The sequence below is a fragment of the Tachypleus tridentatus genome, chromosome 6 (genome assembly GCF_004210375.1).
Source record: "Tachypleus tridentatus isolate NWPU-2018 chromosome 6, ASM421037v1, whole genome shotgun sequence".
Taxonomy (NCBI): Eukaryota; Metazoa; Arthropoda; class Merostomata; order Xiphosura; family Limulidae; genus Tachypleus; species Tachypleus tridentatus.
The window spans coordinates 125,771,091-125,792,644 of NC_134830.1; the positions used below are offsets into that span (position 1 = coordinate 125,771,091).

General features: G+C 31.2%; 1 pseudogene across 1 annotated transcript; it reads left to right on the forward strand.

Moving 5' to 3' along the window:
- Nucleotides 1-705: 705 nt before the first annotated feature.
- LOC143251717 (fatty acid CoA ligase Acsl3-like) lies at nucleotides 706-20,908 on the forward strand (annotated as a pseudogene). The gene is made up of 15 exons (XR_013028645.1): nucleotides 706-758; nucleotides 2,435-2,643; nucleotides 3,078-3,184; nucleotides 6,694-6,835; nucleotides 8,003-8,080; nucleotides 8,565-8,634; nucleotides 9,369-9,427; nucleotides 12,962-13,026; nucleotides 13,231-13,302; nucleotides 14,326-14,465; nucleotides 14,896-15,088; nucleotides 15,540-15,600; nucleotides 15,977-16,165; nucleotides 16,983-17,258; nucleotides 17,795-20,908. The product of XR_013028645.1 is annotated as a fatty acid CoA ligase Acsl3-like (transcript).
- Nucleotides 20,909-21,554: the final 646 nt, after the last annotated feature.

Sequence of the window (21,554 nt, forward strand, 5' to 3'; positions counted from 1 at the left end):
ATCGTTAGAATGTCAAACAGTGTGGAGACAAAGAACAACATTTCAACGAAGGAAGGGTTCAGGTACTTCTTTGGTAAGAATGTCAATGTGGAGACAAAGAACAACATTTCAACGATTGAAGGTTTGAGGTACTTCTTTCGTGAAATTGTGAAAAAATGTGGAGACAAGGAACAACATTTTAAAGAAGGAACGCTTGAGGTTTATCTATGATAAGAATGTTTGACAGTGTGGAGACAAAGAACAACATTTTAATGAATGAAGGCTTCAGGTACATCTATGATAAGAATATCAAAGAATGTGGAGACAAAGAACAACATTTCAACGTTTAAAGTCTTTCAGTAGTTCTATGGTAAGAATGTCAACAATGTGAAGACAAAGAACAACATTTCAACGTTTAAAGTCTTTCAGTAGTTCTATGGTAAGAATGTGAAACAATGTGGAGACAAAGAACAACATTTGAAAAAAAGGAAGTCTTCAGGTATATCTATGATAAGAATGTTACACAGTGTGGAGACAAAGAATAACATTTCAACGAATGAAGGCTTCAGGTACTTCTATGGTAAGAATGTCAAACAGTGTGGAGACAAAGAACAACATTTGAACGAATGAAGGCTTCAGGTGCATCTATGATAAGAATGTTACATATTGTGGAGACAAAGAACAACATTTCAACGAATGAAGGTGACAGTTACTTCTACGGTAAGAATGTCAAACAGTGTGGAGACAAAGAACAACATTTCAAGGAATGATGGCTTGAGGTACTTCTATGGTAAGAATGTGACACAATGCATATACAAAGATGAACATTTCAACGAATGAAGGGTTCAAGTACTTCTATCTTAAAAATATCAAACAGTATGGAGACAAAGAACAACATTTCAGCAAATGAAGGCTTCAGGTACTTCTTTGGTAAGAATATTAAACAATATGGAGATAAAGAACAACATTTAAACGACTGAAGGCTTTAGGTACGTCTATTGTAAGAATGTCAATGTGGAGACAGAACAACATTTTAAAAAAGGAAGGTTCAGGTACTTTGATGGTTAGAATGTCAAACAATGTTGAAACGAAGAACAACATTTCAACAAATGAAGGCTTCAGGTACTTCTATGGTAAGAATGCAAACAGTGTGGAGATAAAAAACAAAATTTCAACAGCTGAAGGCTTCAGGTACTTCTGTGGTAAGAATGTCAAACAGTGTGGAGACAAAGAACAACATTTCAACGTTTAAAGTTATTCAGTACTTCTATGGTAAGAATGTCAACAATGTGGAGACAAAGAACAACATTTCAACGAATGATGTCTTCAGGTAGTTTTATGGTAGGAATGTCAAACAATGTGAAGACAAAGAACATCATTTCAATGGCTTCAGGTACTTCTGTGGTAAGAATGTCAAACAATGTGGAGACAAAGAACAACATTTCAACGATTGAAGGCTTCAGGTACTTATATGGTAAAAATGTTAAACAATGCGTAGACAAAGAACATCATTTCAAAGAAGGAAACTTTAGAGATATCTATGGAGGTGAAGTATTTTTACACAGAGTATTCACAAGAACAGTTGGCCCAAAAGTCATATGTTATCGTATTGTGAATCAATGTTTTCATCCACAAGTTGAAGTTATAAAAGAGAATTTTCTGCTTTGGTAAACCCTAGTGTTACATTTTGGCGTACTTTCTGGTAACATAACGTTGTAATAAAGAGTTTGACAATGAGTGGCACGCCAACTTTTCACAAAGTTTCAGTGACATCCTATAAACAAATGACTGTTTTGTTGATATGATGACCATTTATACTTTAATCCTATTCAACCACATACTTATTATGTTGTCCAGTGGACTTTAGTATCTGGTTTAATGTGAAAGCTAACATCTTGTTTTAGTCTTGACTAAGAGTCCAAGCACAGTGAATGTTGTAGATTTAAGATTATTACATATCATAAAAGGTATACTTTGACATTTTAAAAAGTCGTATTTACATTATTTTTTTGTAAATGGTGTAACAAAGCTACAGACTCTATTTGTGCTTAATGCTTTTCAGAAGGTTCACTTTTTCATTTAACATATAATCATACTATTAAATTAAAAGTTTCCTGTTCCCAGTATTATTCACTAAAATTTACTTTTCAGGCAGTAATTTAGTGTAAAAAAAGTTTGGTTTGACAATTGTTATTTCGAGATCATTGTAGAACAATATATTAAAACAGTATTTGTTATTTCCAACAAGTTGTTTTATAAGTGAAATACTTTCGTTCCCAGAGAATTATGGTAGCTAGAACTGACAAAACTTCTGTTTCCAGAGCTATCATTGTACTGGTGTATTGTGTCTGACACAATATATATCTTATTAATATCGGTCTAAAACTAGATGTAGGAAACTGTTGTTTTTGTCCTACCATTACTGGTATATTTACTCGTAATAATATGGTTTTAGACTTGCACAGTTTCTAAACTTGTTTAAACAGTTAGTCCTGGGAGATTACAAGTGGTTGAATTATGAAGAAGCTGATATGAAGGTGGACCTTGTGGGTAAAGGACTTATGGCTACAGGGCTTCGACCTCGACAGAATGTTGTATTCTTTGCTGAAACTCGTGTGGAATGGATGATAGCAGCTCAGGCATGTTTTAGAATCAGTATTCCAGGTAAGGTTGATTGCATTAAGATGTTTTTGTGGAGTTGGAAAATGGTTTTATAAAAAGTAAATATATGAACATGAATTACAGATTTTTAAGCATGCCATTATGATTTTTTTCTGAAAAGGTTTTTTTTTAATATACCCAGAAAAGGAGCAAAAAGAATCCAATTCTGTAAGAAAAACTAGTCTTGGTGGTTCTCTACAGTACTTGAATCTCAAGTTTGAAAAGCATGGTATCCAAATGAACAAGTTGTTATATTGTACACATTATATTAATAGTGCATTGTGTTTATTTTAATTCTTAACAAAACCATATCATCATTTTCCTGTACAACCAAATTCTGTTTATTGCTAATTAAAATTACCATAAAACTTTATTCATTAACATGTTTTCTCTTTCTTGACAATATTGATGTTGCAAGTTTATGGTATATTTAATAGTGGTTACTTTATATGCTACACTTGGGGAGGAGGGAGTCATCCATGGAGTCAATGAAACCGAAGTCACTCATATAATTACATCTCAGGATCTGCTAGGTAAACTAAAGGTAAGGAATTGCACACTATCTAGCAGAATAAACTTGTTATGCTTGTTTCTCGATTGTTCTGTAGTTTTCCATGATATTACTTATTCTTCTATAAAATATTGTATATTTCATTCATTCCTCTAGTACTTTAATGACAATACATAAAACTTAATATCACATACTTGTTATGTAACTTTTACATGTAAACTGTAAGTTGACTTGTGTAACTTTCACATGAACAGTAAGTCAATTTGTTGCATAACTTTTACAGGAACAGTAAGTTTACTTGTTGCGTAACTTTTACAGGAACAGTAAATTAACTTGTTGCGTAACTTTTACATGAACAGTAAGTTAATTTGTTGCATAACTTTACAGAAACAGTAAGTTTACTTGATGCATAACTTTTACAGAAACAGTAAGTTCACTTGTTGCGTAACTTTTACAGGAACAGTAAGTTCACTTGTTGTGTAACTTTTACAGAAACAGTAACTTGACTTGTTGCGTAACTTTTACAGGAACAGTAAATTACCTTGTTGCATAACTTTTACAGGAACAGTAACTTGACTTGTTGCATAACTTTTACAGGAACAGTAACTTGACTTGTTGCATAACTTTTACAGGAACAGTAAGTTCACTTGTTGTGTAACTTTTACAGAAACAGTAACTTGACTTGTTGCGTAACTTTTACAGGAACAGTAAATTACCTTGTTGCATAACTTTACAGGAACAGTAACTTGACTTGTTGCATAACTTTTACAGGAACAGTAACTTGACTTGTTGCGTAACTTTTACAGGAACAGTAAATTAACTGTTTGCGTAACTTTTACAGGAACAGTAACTTGACTTGTTGCATAACTTTACAGGTACAGTAAGTTGGTTTATTGTGTAACTTTTACATCTTAACAATAAGTTGACTTGTTGTGTAACTTTTACATGAACAGTAAGCTAACTTGTTGTGTAACTTTTACATGTGAGCAGTAAGTTGACTTGTGCAACTTTTACAAGAACAGTAAGTTCACTTGTTGCGTAACATTTACAGGAACAGTATGTTGACTTGTTGCGTACCTTTTACAGGAACTGTAAGTTGACTTGTTTCATAACTTTTACAGGAACAGTAAATTCACTTGTTGCGTAAATTTTACACGAATAGTAAGTTGACTTGATGTGTACCTTTTACACAAATAGTAAGTTTACTTGTTGCGTAGCTTTTACAGGAACAGTAAGTTTACTTGTTTCGTACATTTTTCATGAAAAGTAAGTTGACTTGATGCATAACTTTTACAGGAACAGTAAGTTGAGTTGTTGTGTAACTTTTACAGGAACAGTAAGTTTACTTGGTGCATAATGTTTACAGGAACAGTAAGTTAATTTGTTGCATAACTTTTACATGTGTACAGGAAGTTGACTTTTTATTACATATTTACTTTTTCCATAAATACATCAATTCTTAGTTTGACCTATTGTACAATCAAACATGTATTAGTCCACTTATATTGTGAGCTAAAGCTTTTCAAGTTTATGTCTTGCGTACATGTTTCATGTATGTTGTGATATGTTTTAAAGTTCTTTGATTTGATTATGTGATCCTCTCTCATCTGTGACTAATTTCTGATGCATCTAAAGATAAATCCGTTTTTAGTGTATACTTTTTATTTTCTGGTGTAAATTATGTTGTAGCTTTACATGAAACTATACTCAATATTTTGTTGACATTGCTCCATTGACTGTTGACAGTGCACATTGTTTCTATACTTTTTAAAAGTTGTAAGAATTGTTTGTTTCTTAAAGTAACCATTTTTTGTTTTAATAGTGTTTCCTTGTTGGTCAGTAGTAAGTTTGCAGACTTACAATGCTAAAGTCCAGGGTTTGATTCCCTAGGATAAATAGAGAAAAGACAGTTTTGTTGTGTAGTTTTGAAGGAAGACAAACAAATAAAACAGTTAAATGTTTCCTGAAAGCAATATCTGTTGGTATAAACTTTAGCCTAGACTGGAGTTCTGCATTGAACCTTTAAATATTTTCAAGTGTAGTATGAAAAATACATCTCACAAAATTTGGTTCTGATTGCAAAACATATTGCTAAACATCTTTACACATAGATTCTATATGCAATAGATAACCCTAAAGAAAGATGTTTAATATGAGTTTTGTTACAATGAATGCAGTGGTTACTTCAATACAGATCTGTTAGGCTTGAATTGGATTTAAAATAAGATATAATGTCATAGAAATGTGTTTTGAAGACATTTAAACATCCTCCTTTGTGGTTTTGGTCTTAGAATATCATTTATTTAAAGGTCACAATTATAAACTTTAGTCCACAAAATCTGTCACCTGAAAGCATTGAATATTCTCAAGAAGAGGAACATCTCTCAGCAACCATGACAGTTTAGATTTATACTGCATAGATTTTTTTTTCCCACAATATCTCAAGTCTTAAACTAGAGGGAGATATAGTTTATATTTTTATCTTAGTTTGAGAATTTCTGGTTTAATAAAAGGGAGAAATTAAAAAAGAAGAATTAAAAATAAAAAATCTACTGTTTATGTGGTTTCATGACAACTTTAGGCCTATTAATTTCTAATATTTCATCAGTTTTAAGACAACTTTAGGCCTATTAATTTCTAATATTTCATCAGTTTTAAGACAACTTTAGGCCTATTAATTTCTAATATTTCATCAGTTTTATGGCAGTTTTAGGCCTATTGATGTTTAATATTTGAACAGTTATATAATAATATAAGGCCTATTGGTTTCTAATATTTCACAACTTTCCTATTGGTTTCTAATATTTCACAAGTTTCCTATTGGTTTATAATATTTCACAAGTTTTTAATGTTTAATTTCAGAAAGTTTTGTTATGATTGTATTTTATCAGTTTTCACAGTATTAATACAAGTCATTGAACAGAAAGATGTATACAACTGATACCTTTATCAAAATTAAGAAATTAAAAATCAGAAATATGTAAGAAATGTCATAGATATTAAAACTTTGCCATATTAAATATATAACATCATTTTCTTATCTTGTATAAGTAAAAGACTTGTTGAGGATAAAGGATCATTTGAGAGTTTCATGTTTTTGTTTTCATTCCCTACGTCCAATATATATACCTGATTTTATGCTTGGATTTTCAGTTTTTATATGTGGGTATGTCAGGTGTATATAAATATTATTTAGGCTTTCATCCAGCAAACACTCATTTAAATTTAAATACAGACTTAATACTACAGGAATGTAATTTGTATCTAATGATAAACGCTATTTTCTAATATAAAGGAATGTAATCTGTATAAGCAGTAAACATGTCAGTATGGGACTGTCCATGTAAAACTACATTGGAATCATTGTTATACACAAGAGTAAATCAGTATTAATAGTAATTACTTCTACATAATTATGGATATTTTGTTTGTTTAGTTGAATAGTTATAATGATCTCCAAATACCTTATTTAATGGTGATTTAAGTAGATTAAATGTTTTTCTACAGACAAGATAATTCAATTTTTCTTACTCATTCTCCAGAAAGTTGTGAACCGTTTGCCCTTAGTTAGCCACATAATCTATATGGAAGGACTTGGTTATCCAGATGTGAAAGGTTTTCCAAGTTCTGTAAAAATGTTACCTTTCCTTGAACTTGAGGAACTTGGACATAGTGCTGAGCCAGGTAATATGTTCAAAAACATGAAAATATATTTAATTTCACACTTTTGGCTCAATAATTCTGCAGCATATAACTGTTTTGTTTGGAATATTAAATTAACATTTTTTTACCTTTGTAGAGTATCATATGCAGTGATGATTTTAAGGCATGTATACTTTAATAAAGCTAACAAACCTTACTCCAAGTAAAACCCAGTATTTAATGAAATAGAGTGAGATAACATGTTTTTGTAACTATTCTGAAACCTGCTTTAATTTAATTAATTTTGAATGCCCCATTACATAGCTTGAAGAATTAATTAATAAGTTCCAACTTCCCAAATAAAGATATTCCAGAGCCAGGTTCATTGTATGTAAAAAAATAAAAAAGCATTTTTTAATGTTATTATTTTTCTAACACTTAAAACTAGTAAACTATGTGAAGTGTGTACATGTGTACCCTGTCTTCATTACTTATATCTGAAATCTGGAATTAGTAAACTTTGGGAAGTTTCAAGGTGTAACTAGTTTAGAAATTGAATAGAAATAAAATAGCTGTTTCAGGAAACACAGAGTTGATGTAACTAGAATACAAATAAAATAGCTGTTTCTGGAAACACAGAGTTGATGTAACTAGTATACAAATAAAATAGACAGCTGTTTCAGGAAACACAGAGTTGATGTAACTAGAATACAAATAAAATAGCTGTTTCTGGAAACACAGAGTTGATGTAACTAGAATACAAATAAAATAGCTGTTTCTGGAAACACAGAGTTGATGTAACTAGTATACAAATAAAATAGACAGCTGTTTCAGGAAACACATTTGTTACAGATGGAATTGATCTTATCATAGAATCTGAAAGTAATTAACCACTTCTTTTCAAAGAGATTCTTACTAAATATCCTTGTGTGTGAAATTAAAAGGGATGTGAAGTGGTGAGAATTCATACTAAGATCATAATGTCCTGGTCATAAGATGGAAAACATTCTATTGAAGAATGAGTTATACAAAATATACTTCTCAATATAATTAAAATATTTTGATAATATGTGTATATGTACTTGTGAAGTTCTTTATAATATGTGTATATGTACTTGTGAAGTTCTTTATAATATGTGTATATGTACTTGTGAAGTTCTTTATTTCTTTATATCCCATCATAAGTTTATGTATATATAACTTTACTAGATCTCACTGGGGAGGTTCCACACCCTGATGATGTTGCAGTTATAATGTACACAAGTGGTTCAACAGGGGTTCCAAAAGGTAGGAAGAATACTCATCTCATCGACTGTAGTTGTTATTCTTAAATACAGGGATATATATATATATATATTGATGACCACTAAGTATAAGATTTATTAAATATCAGTTGCCCATAAAATACATTCAGTTCATTATCAACTCTAGATGTACATTCACTGTTTATAATGTATACATATAGATTCAGTTTGTTATAAAGTTTAGATGTATGCATTCTACTCTATATAATCCAAGTGAATAGTTGGTATGCATTAAATGTAGATTACTTTCCTTCTTCATAAGAAGATAGAGCTATTAAACACATTTACTGTAACTACATTTGTGAGTAGATGTCGGCAATTACTTTTTATTTCGCACAAAAGAGAAATATATATATAATATTTTCTGTAGTAAACATGATTGATGAGTTATAAACATTTTCCTCAATGGTAATTCTGTGTATTTCTTTAGACTTCAGATCTGTTAGATTTTGATCGTTTATTGACAGGTGTGATGATCAGTCATAAGAACATTATTGCCACTGCCAATGGTCTTTCAACTTTGCGTGCTGGATTAAAGTAAGAATTTTTTTATTTTTCTATATATCTTTTTAGTTTTAAACTGTGAAGGTTCAATTATGTTTCACTCTGACAATGTCTATTAATTTTCCTTATTATGTCCTTGTGGTTATTTTCTATTGTGTTACAAGGTTTTCTTTCTGTTAACAATTTATTTTTGATGTAATTGCTATTTCTTTAGGTTAAGTAATTTCTTTGAGAAATCTTATTGGTTTTTAATAATGTAATGATATCTTAACCCATTTTGAATGTTTTGTAAATTCATCTCATATATACATATCTATGAGTTTTAAAGAAAATTATAAATACTTTTGTTCAAAGCATACCATAATATTTAAATGCAGACCTTGAATCCACTTTGGAGGCATGGTGATGTATAAGAGTGACAGTCAAACCCCACTATTAATTTAAAGTTAGAAGTAGGTACCTTTTTTCTAGTTTATCAATTCAACAGTAAAAGTTGCTGCCATAGATAGCCTTTCTGTAGCTTTGCATGAATTTATAAAAATATAAAATATGTTTTTGTTCCAATGACACTCATATTTAATTATTGTTGTATTTTGAAATACCATTCACCTATTTTAAATTTGGATTATGTCCATATTAGTGTGAAACATTTAATTTTTAAAGAAAAACTTTGTTTTTAGACACTAAGTTTTCTACAGTGAAGCTGTATAAGAATTTGAAAATTTATTTTTATCATATTTTCTCTTTTAATATAATTTATTTTATAGGAACACTGAACTTTTCATGGCATTTCTTCCACTTGCACATGTGTTTGAGTTAGCTGTAGGTAAGAATGAACTTTTCTTCATTAGCAATGACAAATTTCAGTATCTGACTTATAATTCTTTGATATTACATCTGTTGTGATATGGACATGTCAGTATCTTATGATTCTCTGGCATTACCAATGTGTGATATTATAACGTTTTGAGATAGCATGGGACTTATTGGTTCATCTCAGCTCTTTCATACTTGAAACTATATTAAAATCATTTTTAAAAAAAAACCTAAAAGCCACCCCTTATCATATATATACTTATCTAGCTTTCCCTGACTGCCTACACAGTTTTTGAAGGCAACCCATTCCAAAGACCAATCACCCTGTTAGGAAAATAAATTCTTTTTAGCTGAAGATGACTCCTTTCTGCCAAAAGTTATACTTTTGTCTCCTGGTTCTACTAACTCACTGTTAAGTATGAAAAAAGATGATACATCAGCACTTTACAGTCTTAAACACTTTGGTCAGATCCCCCAACCTTTTCTTTTTTTCAAGATGCAGCAGAATTACTGTTATACATTTATTTTAATATCTGAGTTTGATGCATGTGACATCCATTGTTGGATTCATGAGAATAAGAATTAACAATATATGTTAAATACCTTTCTTCCTGTGCGAAAAGTAAGCTTGTAAATAAATTAGGCCAAACAAGAATAGAGTTAGCTAACATTCCCACTAAATTAAGTGTATCTCTATCAACATAAAATTAATTCTCATGTCATGGACCTAGCTCATCAAAACAGTATTCAGTTCTAGACCAAATAGAAGACTCAGTACAGTTTGTAATAACCATTATTATAACTTGTACTGTTGTTTGTATAGTAAAATATATTTGTGTTAAAAAAGAAAGTTGTATCGATGTTGGTTACAAATATCGTGAATTTGATATATTTGTAAATTCAATTAACTTTTAAATTGAATTAAAATTTCCAGCTACTTGAAATTGTAATATATAATGTACATAACATAATAAATTGGAGACTTATTCAAAATAAATTATAATATGTAATAAAGAGAAAAAATTCTGAGAGATTTCAGCCTTTCTTTGTATGACAACCCTTCTATTCCACGTAACATTCTAGTAACCCTTTTTCTGCATGGACTGCATGGGTAAACAAGAATGGAATTGCTGCCCATACCTTGTATTGAATAAATGGGGATGGTCTGCTTTACAAGATAGGGTTTCATGGTAACCCATTGGACATGATGATGTTCATTCAGATTTTTCAATGCATTTTCACCTCCTTTCTTCTAGTAGAATATGGGAGTCTTTACCACTTTTGTGGCTGAAAAGCTTGATTTTAGTCTTGTCTTACCAAAGAATACTCTTCCAATAGGTAAAGGGTTTATCTACATGCTTTCTTGCATACCTCAATCGTGCTTCTAAATGAACAGGGTTTAAATATGGAGTTCTACGAGGATGGCATGCTTTGAACCCAGAAGAGCGTAACATGTTCTTAACTGTAGAGGTGCTTAGTTCAAACCCAGTTTCCCTTACCAGTTTCTGTTTGTCATTACGTGTTAAATGAGGGTTCCTACTAATTTCTCTGAGGACCTTCCTCTTGGTTCTCTCTGGAATTTTGGTGGGGCATCCGGAACGAGGGAGTTAGTGGGGATTTGAGGTTCAACCAGTCTCTTGTTCTTGAGGTAAATATGGTATGATTCTCATCCTATCCCAATGTGAATGTCGTAGGTTTCTGATGTAGTTGCTTTACCGAGTATGGACTGTCTTGCCATATTCACTCCACACGTAGGTGCATATCCACTGTTTTATTAACTTTTATATTTTATGAAATTATGTTACATGGTTATGGTCACTATCCTGCCTCTTTTGTCTCACACTTAGATGTGCTCCTATCTTTGTCTGCCCTTATCTACTACACATTTCATAGTTGGACTTATTCAGACCTAATAATGCAGTTCCCATTATCAGGTCTTTAGAACTGACTCTCTCATTTCTAGGAATATTCTTTGGATGCTTTCAGGGGGTACTTATGTCATTCCCTCTCATTGATCCTGCCATCTAATAAATTTGGATTTTAGCTAATCGAATGAATGATGGAAGCACCATATTATAAGTTATAGTTTACCTGTACATAAAAGGTATTTCTGATAGGTACTTCATTCTTCTCACATTTCTCACCCTTCCTTTCCATTTTCCTCCCTTATTTATGTTATCTGCTTATAGAGGGAATTATGTGTCTGCTCCTACTGGTAGAGAACTCCGCATGATGGTTAACATGAAAGACATGTTGGAATCACCTGATTCCAATAAGGAAGGCTTGTGGCATGCATATACTGAGGACAACACTGAACAGGAATAACTAACCTGGTAAGTGGAAGGAAGTACCTATCAGAAATAAATTTTCAGTATTAAGAAATTATAACTTCAGCCAACCTTTTCTCATACATCCTTTTTGATGTCTTAATTTCCTATTTTACCAACTTTCACAATCTTCTATATAATATATAATCTCCTTTCCTACCAGTCAGTTTAAAGTTATTAAGTTTTTTGAGCCAACCTGAATTTTACTCTTTACTACCCTTTTTTATCTATAAAGAACACATTTACCTTGAATATTAAAGACTTATCTTTTAAACATTTTCCATGTGTGTTCAATGTCTCCATATAACTCAGCTGCCCAATTCACAACAAATAATTCTTGTCACATCCTTTCAAAATTTGCTTTTTTTTGAAAATTGTAACTAAAATATCATTATCTTCATGTGCAGCAAAGCACCAAACCCAATGCAGCAATAATTACTTGGACCTTGGTGCTCTCTAGTTTCCTCCCTTTTGATTACTTCTATATTAACATGACAATATCTTACAGTTCATTGATATTATCAGTAGTTTGATGTTATGGTATTAACATAATGTTATCTTATGATACTTTGATGTTGTCATTAGTGTGATGCTTCCATTATATGAAATTGTAAGAAATGCAAAAACTAGAAAACTGCAAATTCATATGTATCTTCCCATGGACCCAACAAACCTTCATACCAAATTTGATGAAGGTACATCCACAGGAGATAAGGGAGTGCTGAAAGATAGATACTCATAAAAACTACAAAATTTATATATACCCCTGCATGTACCTAATGAACTTCCATACCCATATTGGAGAAGATCCATTCACACATTGTGAAGAAGTTAGTTATGTGGACAGCAAATATACATTGCTGTTATACTTGTATATGTATATACTTCACATTCAGTTTGGTTACTTAATTAAAAAACAACTTTCTAGAATAAGAAATATTAACTTGTGGAAAACACAAACTCCCCTTTTTGAAAAATAATAACTTAAAGGCGCTAACAGGAGGTGGCTTACAATTATTTCATATTGTCAGTGATATGACATAAACACATCATTTGTTATTTCTTTGGTTTAAAACCCATGAGTTTGTAAAACCATCTCTATACTTTGATTTACTTGAGTAATGATTGATATGTTATTGAAGATGAAAGAGAACATTTTTAGTTTTAGACACTTAAGCATTGATAACCAATATATGTTGTTCATTTTCATTTCATAGAGAACTTCTTCTTAGTCACGGGCATTCCAATAGGCTACTCTTCTCCTCAAACCATGACAGACAAGGTAAACACATGTGACATGGGTTTTGCAAAGTTGTAAGTGCAATAAATAAGTATTTACTTATACTTGCTTTTTTGAAATTTTAATAAAAAAAATTATTTATCATCACAAATTATAATTCATTATCGTAAGGTTACTGACAAAATTCCATTTCATCAGCAGTAGTTTTCCCTGTTAAGTTTGCATCTTTTGTGTCTATTTTTTTAGTCTACAGCAGTGAAATCTGGATGTCGAGGAGATGCTTCAGTACTAAAACCTACTGTCATGTTATCTGTTCCTGTAAGTACCAAACATTAAAGTTAAGTGTAATAGTTAGTGTCCAGGATACTATACACCGTGTTTATCCACATTCAGGTGTCAGCTGTGATACATTGTGTGTTTACCTATATCCATTTGTTAAATTTACAACATACTTTTAATTTTTTATTGTATTTAATGTCATATTCTTTATAATCTAGATTTCCTATATTAAGATTTGTAGGTAATACAAGGGGAGGGTCAGTAGTTCAGGTCACAGCTGGAAGGAGGACCCAGTACAAGCAGTAAGCCTGTTATTAAATAAATTATGCAGAACTGTTGAAACCAAAGGGTAAAGAGGAAAACTTCCCATCTGCATTAAGAAACATAACCTTATGATAGTATTATGTAATACTTGAGTTCTCATGTTTACTCCTTTCTTTTCAAACTTCTCATTTTGTTCTTAATTTATAATGTATAACTATTTTTATATTTTCCAGTGTTGTGATATTTACAGTCTCACTTAGATACATGCTCTTTTGTAATATTTATATATTTTTGAAAAAGGGTAAATAATGCTAACTAAATATATGATTGGGTTTTTAGTGTATCTACCATTGTTATAAAGCAAAGTAAAAAACTTAAATTTATTGCAATTAAATGTAGAACATTAATTTGTTCAGCAATTCATTTAGGTTCCAGTAATTATCTTCAAAATACATTTAACAATCCCATGTCATGAAGATACATAATTTTGATGCAACAGCAACCAAGAATAAAAAATTTGTTCTGCAAGGATGTATGCTGTGACAAGATTAGACAGATCTGAAGTCATGTACACTATGTGGAACCTCTTAAGTCTGACATACAAGGGCCATGATGAGAAAGGAGAGCACAATTAGTGAAGCACAGAATGACTGGCTGTTGTATTAATATTTTTCTTTTTTCCAGTTTTTTGCTCTAGATATTTATTGATCTATTTACTGAAAGATAATTAGATAAAGTAGTTTTAACAGTTGAAATTTTAGCTGTTCTGTATAATACCTCAAGTTTGCTTTATCTCAGCTCGTATTAGACAGAATTCGCAAGAGTATTGTGGAAATAGCTGAAAGTAAAGGGAATTTCTCAAAAGCATTCTTCAAGTTTGTCATTAAGTATAAATTATGGTGGATGTCCAAAGGCTTTAGGACACCATTATTGGACATGTGAGTTGCATATTTAACACTTCAAATAAGACATCATGTTTTTATGTGTAAATTAAATAATTCATTGTTCAAAGTAAAATACCGTTTTTGGTTGGATATTTTATTATTCAAGTCTGAAAGTGAACTAAAGTACCTCATTATAGAAATGTTTATACAGCACATTTCTAAAATAATGTTTATTTTACACTACAGCTTTTTAATGATAACATTAAACAATTCAACTTTGTAAATAGGAGTGGTTTGTAAAGTATTCAAACATTAATTTCTGTAGTTTGTAACATTTCACTGTCAATAATTTGAAAAGTCATACCACATGTAAACATCATTATGTAAGTTTTGAAACTCCTATACCTGTTAAATACTGTATGAGTAGCAGTAACATGTCTGTTTTAAAACAGGTCCAAACAAGTTTATGTTTTTCTGTATTCAGGATTGTTTTCAAAAGGATCAGGCAGCTGATTGGAGGAAGACTTAAGTTCTTAGCCTGTGGGGGAGCCCCTCTTTCACCTGACACTCATGACTTCATACGTGTTTGTCTGTCAGTTACAGCATTCCAAGGCTATGGCTTAACAGAGACTGCAGCAGGAGCCACTACCATGGCATGTAGGATCATTGGAAGTTTTGTTTCAACTGTGATACATATATCTTATTTTATTCCATTTTTATTGTGATGGTACTAGAAATGGTTGAATAGAAGTAATATTCAAATTATGTTACATATGTGTAACAGTATTCTGTATTAATAGTGGATGGTCCTAGTGCTGGTTGAATAGAGTAACATTCAAATGATGTTACATATGTGTAACAGTGTTCTGTTTTTATGGTGGATGATACTAGTACCGGTTGTGTAGGAGCACCTCTGAATGGATGTTACATATGCATAGCAGTGGTCTATTTTTACAGTGGATGATACTAGTTCTGGTTGTGTAGGAGCACCTCTGCATGGATGTTGCATATGCATAACAGCGTTTTATTTTTACAGTAGATAATACTAGTACCAGTTGTATAGGAGCACCTCTGAATGAATGTTACATATGCATAACAGTGTTTTATTTTTACAGTGGATGATACTAGTACGGTTGTGTAGGAGCACCTCTGAGCGGATGTTACATACGGCTAGAAGACTGGGAAGAAGGTGAGCGTTAAGAACTAATAATGAATGTGGAAAGATGTTCTATTTTTAATGTGAAGATGGCCTAATTTAATCGAACTAAACTTTATGTAAAGTGAAATTTCTAGTTTGTCTTTAAAGTTACATTAATGAATCTAAGTACTAGTGTACTCTGTGTGTAACTCTACTTTGTCTTTAAATTTACATGAATGAATGCAACTACCAGTGTACATTGTGTGTAACCTGAGTTTGTATTTAATGTTACATGGATGGAATGTAATTTAGTTTGACTTTAAAGTTATATAAATGAATGTTACTACCAGGGCTGACTGTGTGTTAAGAATTACTTTTTATGTGTATTATATGATATTTAGTTTGGGTTTCTTTTGTGTCCAATCAGGTGGTTATTATAAAACAGATCTCCCTAATTCGCGGGGAGAAATAGTTGTTGGGGGAAACACTGTTACTAAAGGATATTACAAAAATGAAGCTCTCACCAGGGAGTGTTTCCGAGAGGAAAATGGAATTAGATGGTTTTACACAGGAGACATTGGAGAAGTGTTTCCTAATGGAAACATTAAAATTATTGGTGAGTGATACAATTTGATGTGTAGGATATTTCATTTAAGTTTATCTTACTAATGACTGTATTATTCACTTGTTCACTAATCTCTTGTTTCACTTTATACTTGTATTGTTATGGCTGTTGCATATTAAATAACTTGTGCAATTAAGTTAGATCATCAGGTGATTTGTATTGTTGTATCATCTACTCTGACTATACTATTTGATTATATAGTTAAGAATTGTTAGATCACACTATGTAACACATTTTTTGCTTTTTTCTTGTTTCTGGGCAAAAAGTGTTATTTCCCAATTGCTTATGCCTAAAGTAAATGGAAAAGACCTATTTTTCTCTTCAAACTTTGCTTTTGTGACCTGGGAGTGTATAACTAAAACATGATGGGAGACTATATTTGGGGGGTTGATACGTGAAAGTGATTTACATTACAGTCTCAAATCTCAAAACTACTCGCTTCTAAACATTTTTGTATAACTTTAGTATAAATATGTAAATCTTGATTCATATGTTGTTTTATTCAGACCTTATGTAAATGAAAATTTGCCTGTTTTTACATATAAAATAGGTTAATTTTTAAGTTTCATTATCCAGGTCACAAAAGCAAAGTTTGAAGGGAATAATGGCCATTTTCTGTACTTTTACAACATAAGCAATTACGAAATAACACATACTATCCAGGAACAAAATGTCTGTTACATAGTGTCATTGAGTGACTTGTATTGTTGTATCATTTACTCTGGTATGTACTGTTTGATTTTATAGTTAAGTGTTATTTACTTTGACATACATTGCCACTGATTAATAATATACTTTGTTCATACAGACAGGAAGAAAGACTTGGTCAAACTTCAGTTTGGTGAGTATATTTCTCTGGGGAAAGTGGAGACAGAACTAAAGACCTGTCCTGTGATTGATAATATTTGTGTTTATGGTGACAGTTTTGAAAGTTACTTAGTAGCCCTAGTTGTACCTAATGAAAGACAGTTGATGGAGCTTGCTAAGACTGTGCACAAAGATCACTTGTGTTTCTCAGCATTATGTCAGGATGAAGAAATTGTTACTGCTGTCCATAAAACTATTGTAGATCATGGAAGAAGAGGTAAATTACAACTTGTATGTTCTATATCTAAATTAATTTAATTAACAGTGTCTTAAGGTAATTACACATTTTTTCAATGAACAATGTACTTTTGGGCATCACATTCCAATGTAAGATACATAATAAAAGGAAGGAATTTGGGACTTAAAACATTAAAGCCTATAAGTTGCACAGTTGTTGGTTTTCTTTTTTTATATATGGGACAATTAGAAATTATTAATAGACTTAGTGGTTATACTTATTTAATGGGGAAATGTAAGACAGAAAATATAGTGCATATATTAATAGAGTGAGTGGTTGTACTTATTATATAACTAGGACATTTAGTAAGTAGAGTCTGTAGGTTAATAGAGTGAGTAGTTGTACTTATATAACTATAAAACTTTACTCACTACAGTTTCTAGATCAATAGAGTGAGTGGTTGTATTTATTTTATAATTTGGAAACTTTAGTCAGTAGAGTCTGTAGAATAATAGAGTGAGTGGTTGTATATATTACCCAGTTGTGTAACTTGCATCAATATTTGATTTTTTCAGCTCATCTTCAACGTTTAGAGATTCCCACCAGGATTGCACTTGTGACAGAGGGTGGGTCCCTGACTCTGGTCTGTTGACTGCTGCTCTGAAGCTTCGTAGAAAAGTTATCTACAACTTTTACAGACAAAAAATAGAGGCAATGTATGGGAGGGATCAAAACAAATATACTTAAAAAAACGACTTAACTCTTAAAAATGGAATATATATATACATACACGTGTCAAGGAGCTCTTGTTATTATACTCTAGACATTGATGTTTCTTTTTGGTTATAAACTAGTTTGTATGAGGTGCAGTTGTTTCTAGCCAGTGTTTGGAATTATTAAAACCTTTGTTTATGAAACAAAGTATTGGTGTTAGCAGTAATAATGTTATTATTCTTGCAGTAATAGGTCTTTTTTTATGTAACAACAGAAGACAAAACCTTTTTGAATCTCTTCTGCATGCTTTTTGTTTCACAGCTCAAGTACTTGTTGGTTTTAAAGATTTTCTCAACAGCTCGATAATGTATTCTAAATATTCTCATGTATTTTAAACTCTCTTCAGTGGTTCTTATTCCTTGGGTTTTAAACCCTGTGACAAGAATACAAAAAAACATTAATACCAAAATAGACATGGTTAATACTTATTATGTTACCTACTTTGTGAAAAGTTACAAACCCTTAGTGTATTTCTGTTTGTTTGTATTGTTGTCTAAGACATTGTTTCCCAAAGTAGGAGCTGTGACCTCTCTGCAGATTGTTAAAAAAATAGTCCAAAACTAAAGACACTGAATTAATTTAAGTTCTGAACAAATGATAAGCCAATAAAAATTATGTTAAATGAATTAAATGATACATTGTGTCAAAAAATGATATGATTTTATCTACTATAGCACTGATTTTTTAATTGCTATGGTAAAGTTAAGGGGATATCTTTATGCAATTGTATAAGTTATGGGATTCAAAGTTCTTTTTTCACAATATCTGACTACAATATTTTGTCAACCACTTCGTTATGACACAGTTTCTCTGTTATTGGTTTATTCAAATTATAAACTTTATATTCACATATTGGAAGTTATACTTAATAGAAACATGGAATATTTTAAAACATTCAGTTTTACCACAAACAGCAGAGAAACTTACTACAGTAGAACTATCAGTTTTGTTTTCTCATCAAGATGTTACTATATTATTACAATAGCAGACAAACTTACTAAAGTAAAACTATCAGTTTTGTTTTCTCATCAAGATATAATTATATTATTACAATAGCAGAGAAACTTTGTTCAGTTAAACTATCAGTTTTGTTTTGTAATCAATATATTACTATATTATACATTACCAGACAAACTTACTACAGTAGAACTATCAGTGTCATTTTCTTATGAAGATGTAAATATATTATTACAATAACAGACAAACTTACTAAAGCAGAGCTATCAGTTTTGTTTTCTCATGATTATGTTACTATATTACCACAATTGCAGTCAAACTTACTACAGTAGAACTATTAATTTTGTTTTCTTATGAAGATATTGCTATATTATTACAATAGCAGAGAAACTTACTACAGTAGAACTATCACGTTTGTTTTCTCGTGAAGATATTACTATATTATTACGATAGCAGACACACTTACTACAATCAAACTGTCAGTTTTGTTTCCAATGAGTGTTACTACATTTTTACAATATCAGAGAAGTTTATTTCAGTACAACTATTAGTTTTGTTTTCTCATGAAGATGTCACTATATTATCACAATAGCAGAAAAATGTACTAATGGTAGAACTATCATTTTTTTTCTCATGAAGATGTTACTCTATTATTATATTAGTAGACCAACTTGCTATAGTAGAACTGTCAGTTATGTTCTGTCATGAAGATGTTACTATATTATTACAATGGCAGACAAACTTACTACAGTAGAACTGTCAGTTATGTTCTGTCATGAAGATGTTACTATATTATTACAATGGCAGACAAACTTACTACAGTAGAACTATCAATTTTGTTTTCTCATGAAGATGTTACTATATTATTACAATGGCAGACAAACTTACTACAGTAGAACTATCAATTTTGTTTTCTCATGAAGATGTTACTATATTATTACAATGGCAGACAAACTTACTACAGTAGAACTATCAATTTTGTTTTCTCATGAAGATGTTACTATATTATTATAATGGCAGACAAACTTACTACAGTAGAACTATCAATTTTGTTTTCTCATGAAGATGTTACTATGTTATTACAATGGCAGACAAACTTACTACAGTAGAACTATCAATTTTGTTTTCTCATGAAGATGTTACTATATTATTACAATGGCAGACAAACTTACTACAGTAGAACTATCAATTTTGTTTTCTCATGAAGATGTTACTATATTATTATAATGGCAGACAAACTTACTACAGTAGAACTATCAATTTTGTTTTCTCATGAAGATGTTACTATATTATTACAATGGCAGACAAACTTACTGCAATCGAACAATCAGTTTTATTACACTACCAGACAAATGTAGTACAGAAGAATTATCAGCTTTGTTTTCTCATGAAAATGTTACTATGTTATTGCAATTTCAGACAAAGTTACTACAGCAGAGTTGTCAGTTTTGTTTTCTTATGAAGATGTTACTATATTATTACAATAGCACACAAAACTGCTACAGTAGTACTGTCAATTTTGTTCTCTAAAGATGTTACAGTATTATTATAATAGCAGACAAACTTACTACAGTAGAATTATCGCATTTGTTTTCTCATGAAGATGTTGCTATGTTATTACAATAGCAGACAAACTTAATATAATCAAACTAAGTTTTGTTTTCTATTCAAGATATAACTATATTGTTACAATACCAGACAAACTTACTTCACTAGAACTGTCAGATTTCTTTTCTTATGAAGATGTTACTATTAATGAAATTATTTTATTCAACACTTTTGAGTCCATATTGTGCTTTAGTGAGCACATTTATTTCAGTTCTGATTAATGTATCTTCAGTTACTTTCAATTATGAGTAATGTGTGTTCAATGAAACCTGAAAAACTTTAACTTTCCCAAGTAACCAGTAATAATAATAATAGTATAATAATAGTGCCACTAAATTCCTTAAGGAACATAGGGCCCAATCACTTACAGTTTCTGTAACAGACTGGTTTTAAGTGAGTAGGTTGTTAGTCTACTGCACAACCCCAACTAGGAGGACCTTTTCTCAGCTCATCGAGGGGAATCGAACCCCTGATTTTAGCGTTGTAAATCCGGAGACATACCGCTGGACTAGCGGGGGGGCAACCAGTAATAGCCATGAATAAAATAAATATTATTACTGGTTAAATTTGAACATTGATTAAATTGCCAGAATTTGCAAGCAGGTGGAACCCAAAGAGTAGGTGAGTGAACTATCAGGTCTTCTCAGTGGGTAGAACCCAAACAGAAATTGTATGAGCTCTGAGGTTTTGTCAGTAGTGGTAGAATCCAAACAGAATTTGAGTGAATTCTTGGGTCTTATGAATGATAGTAGAACACAAATAGAATTTGAGTGAACTATCAGGTCTTCAAGGTAAGGTAGAACCCAAAGAGTAGGTGAGTGAACTATCAGGTCTTGTCAGTAAGGTAGAACCAAGAGTAGGTGAGGTGAGTTCTCAGGTCTTATGAATATGGTAGAACACAAACAAACAGAAATGCGGAATATCTCTCTTGCTTTTTTGTGGTTTTGTTGCAATATGAAGTGTTAGGACAAAAATGTCTTGTCTGATATGTTTAAT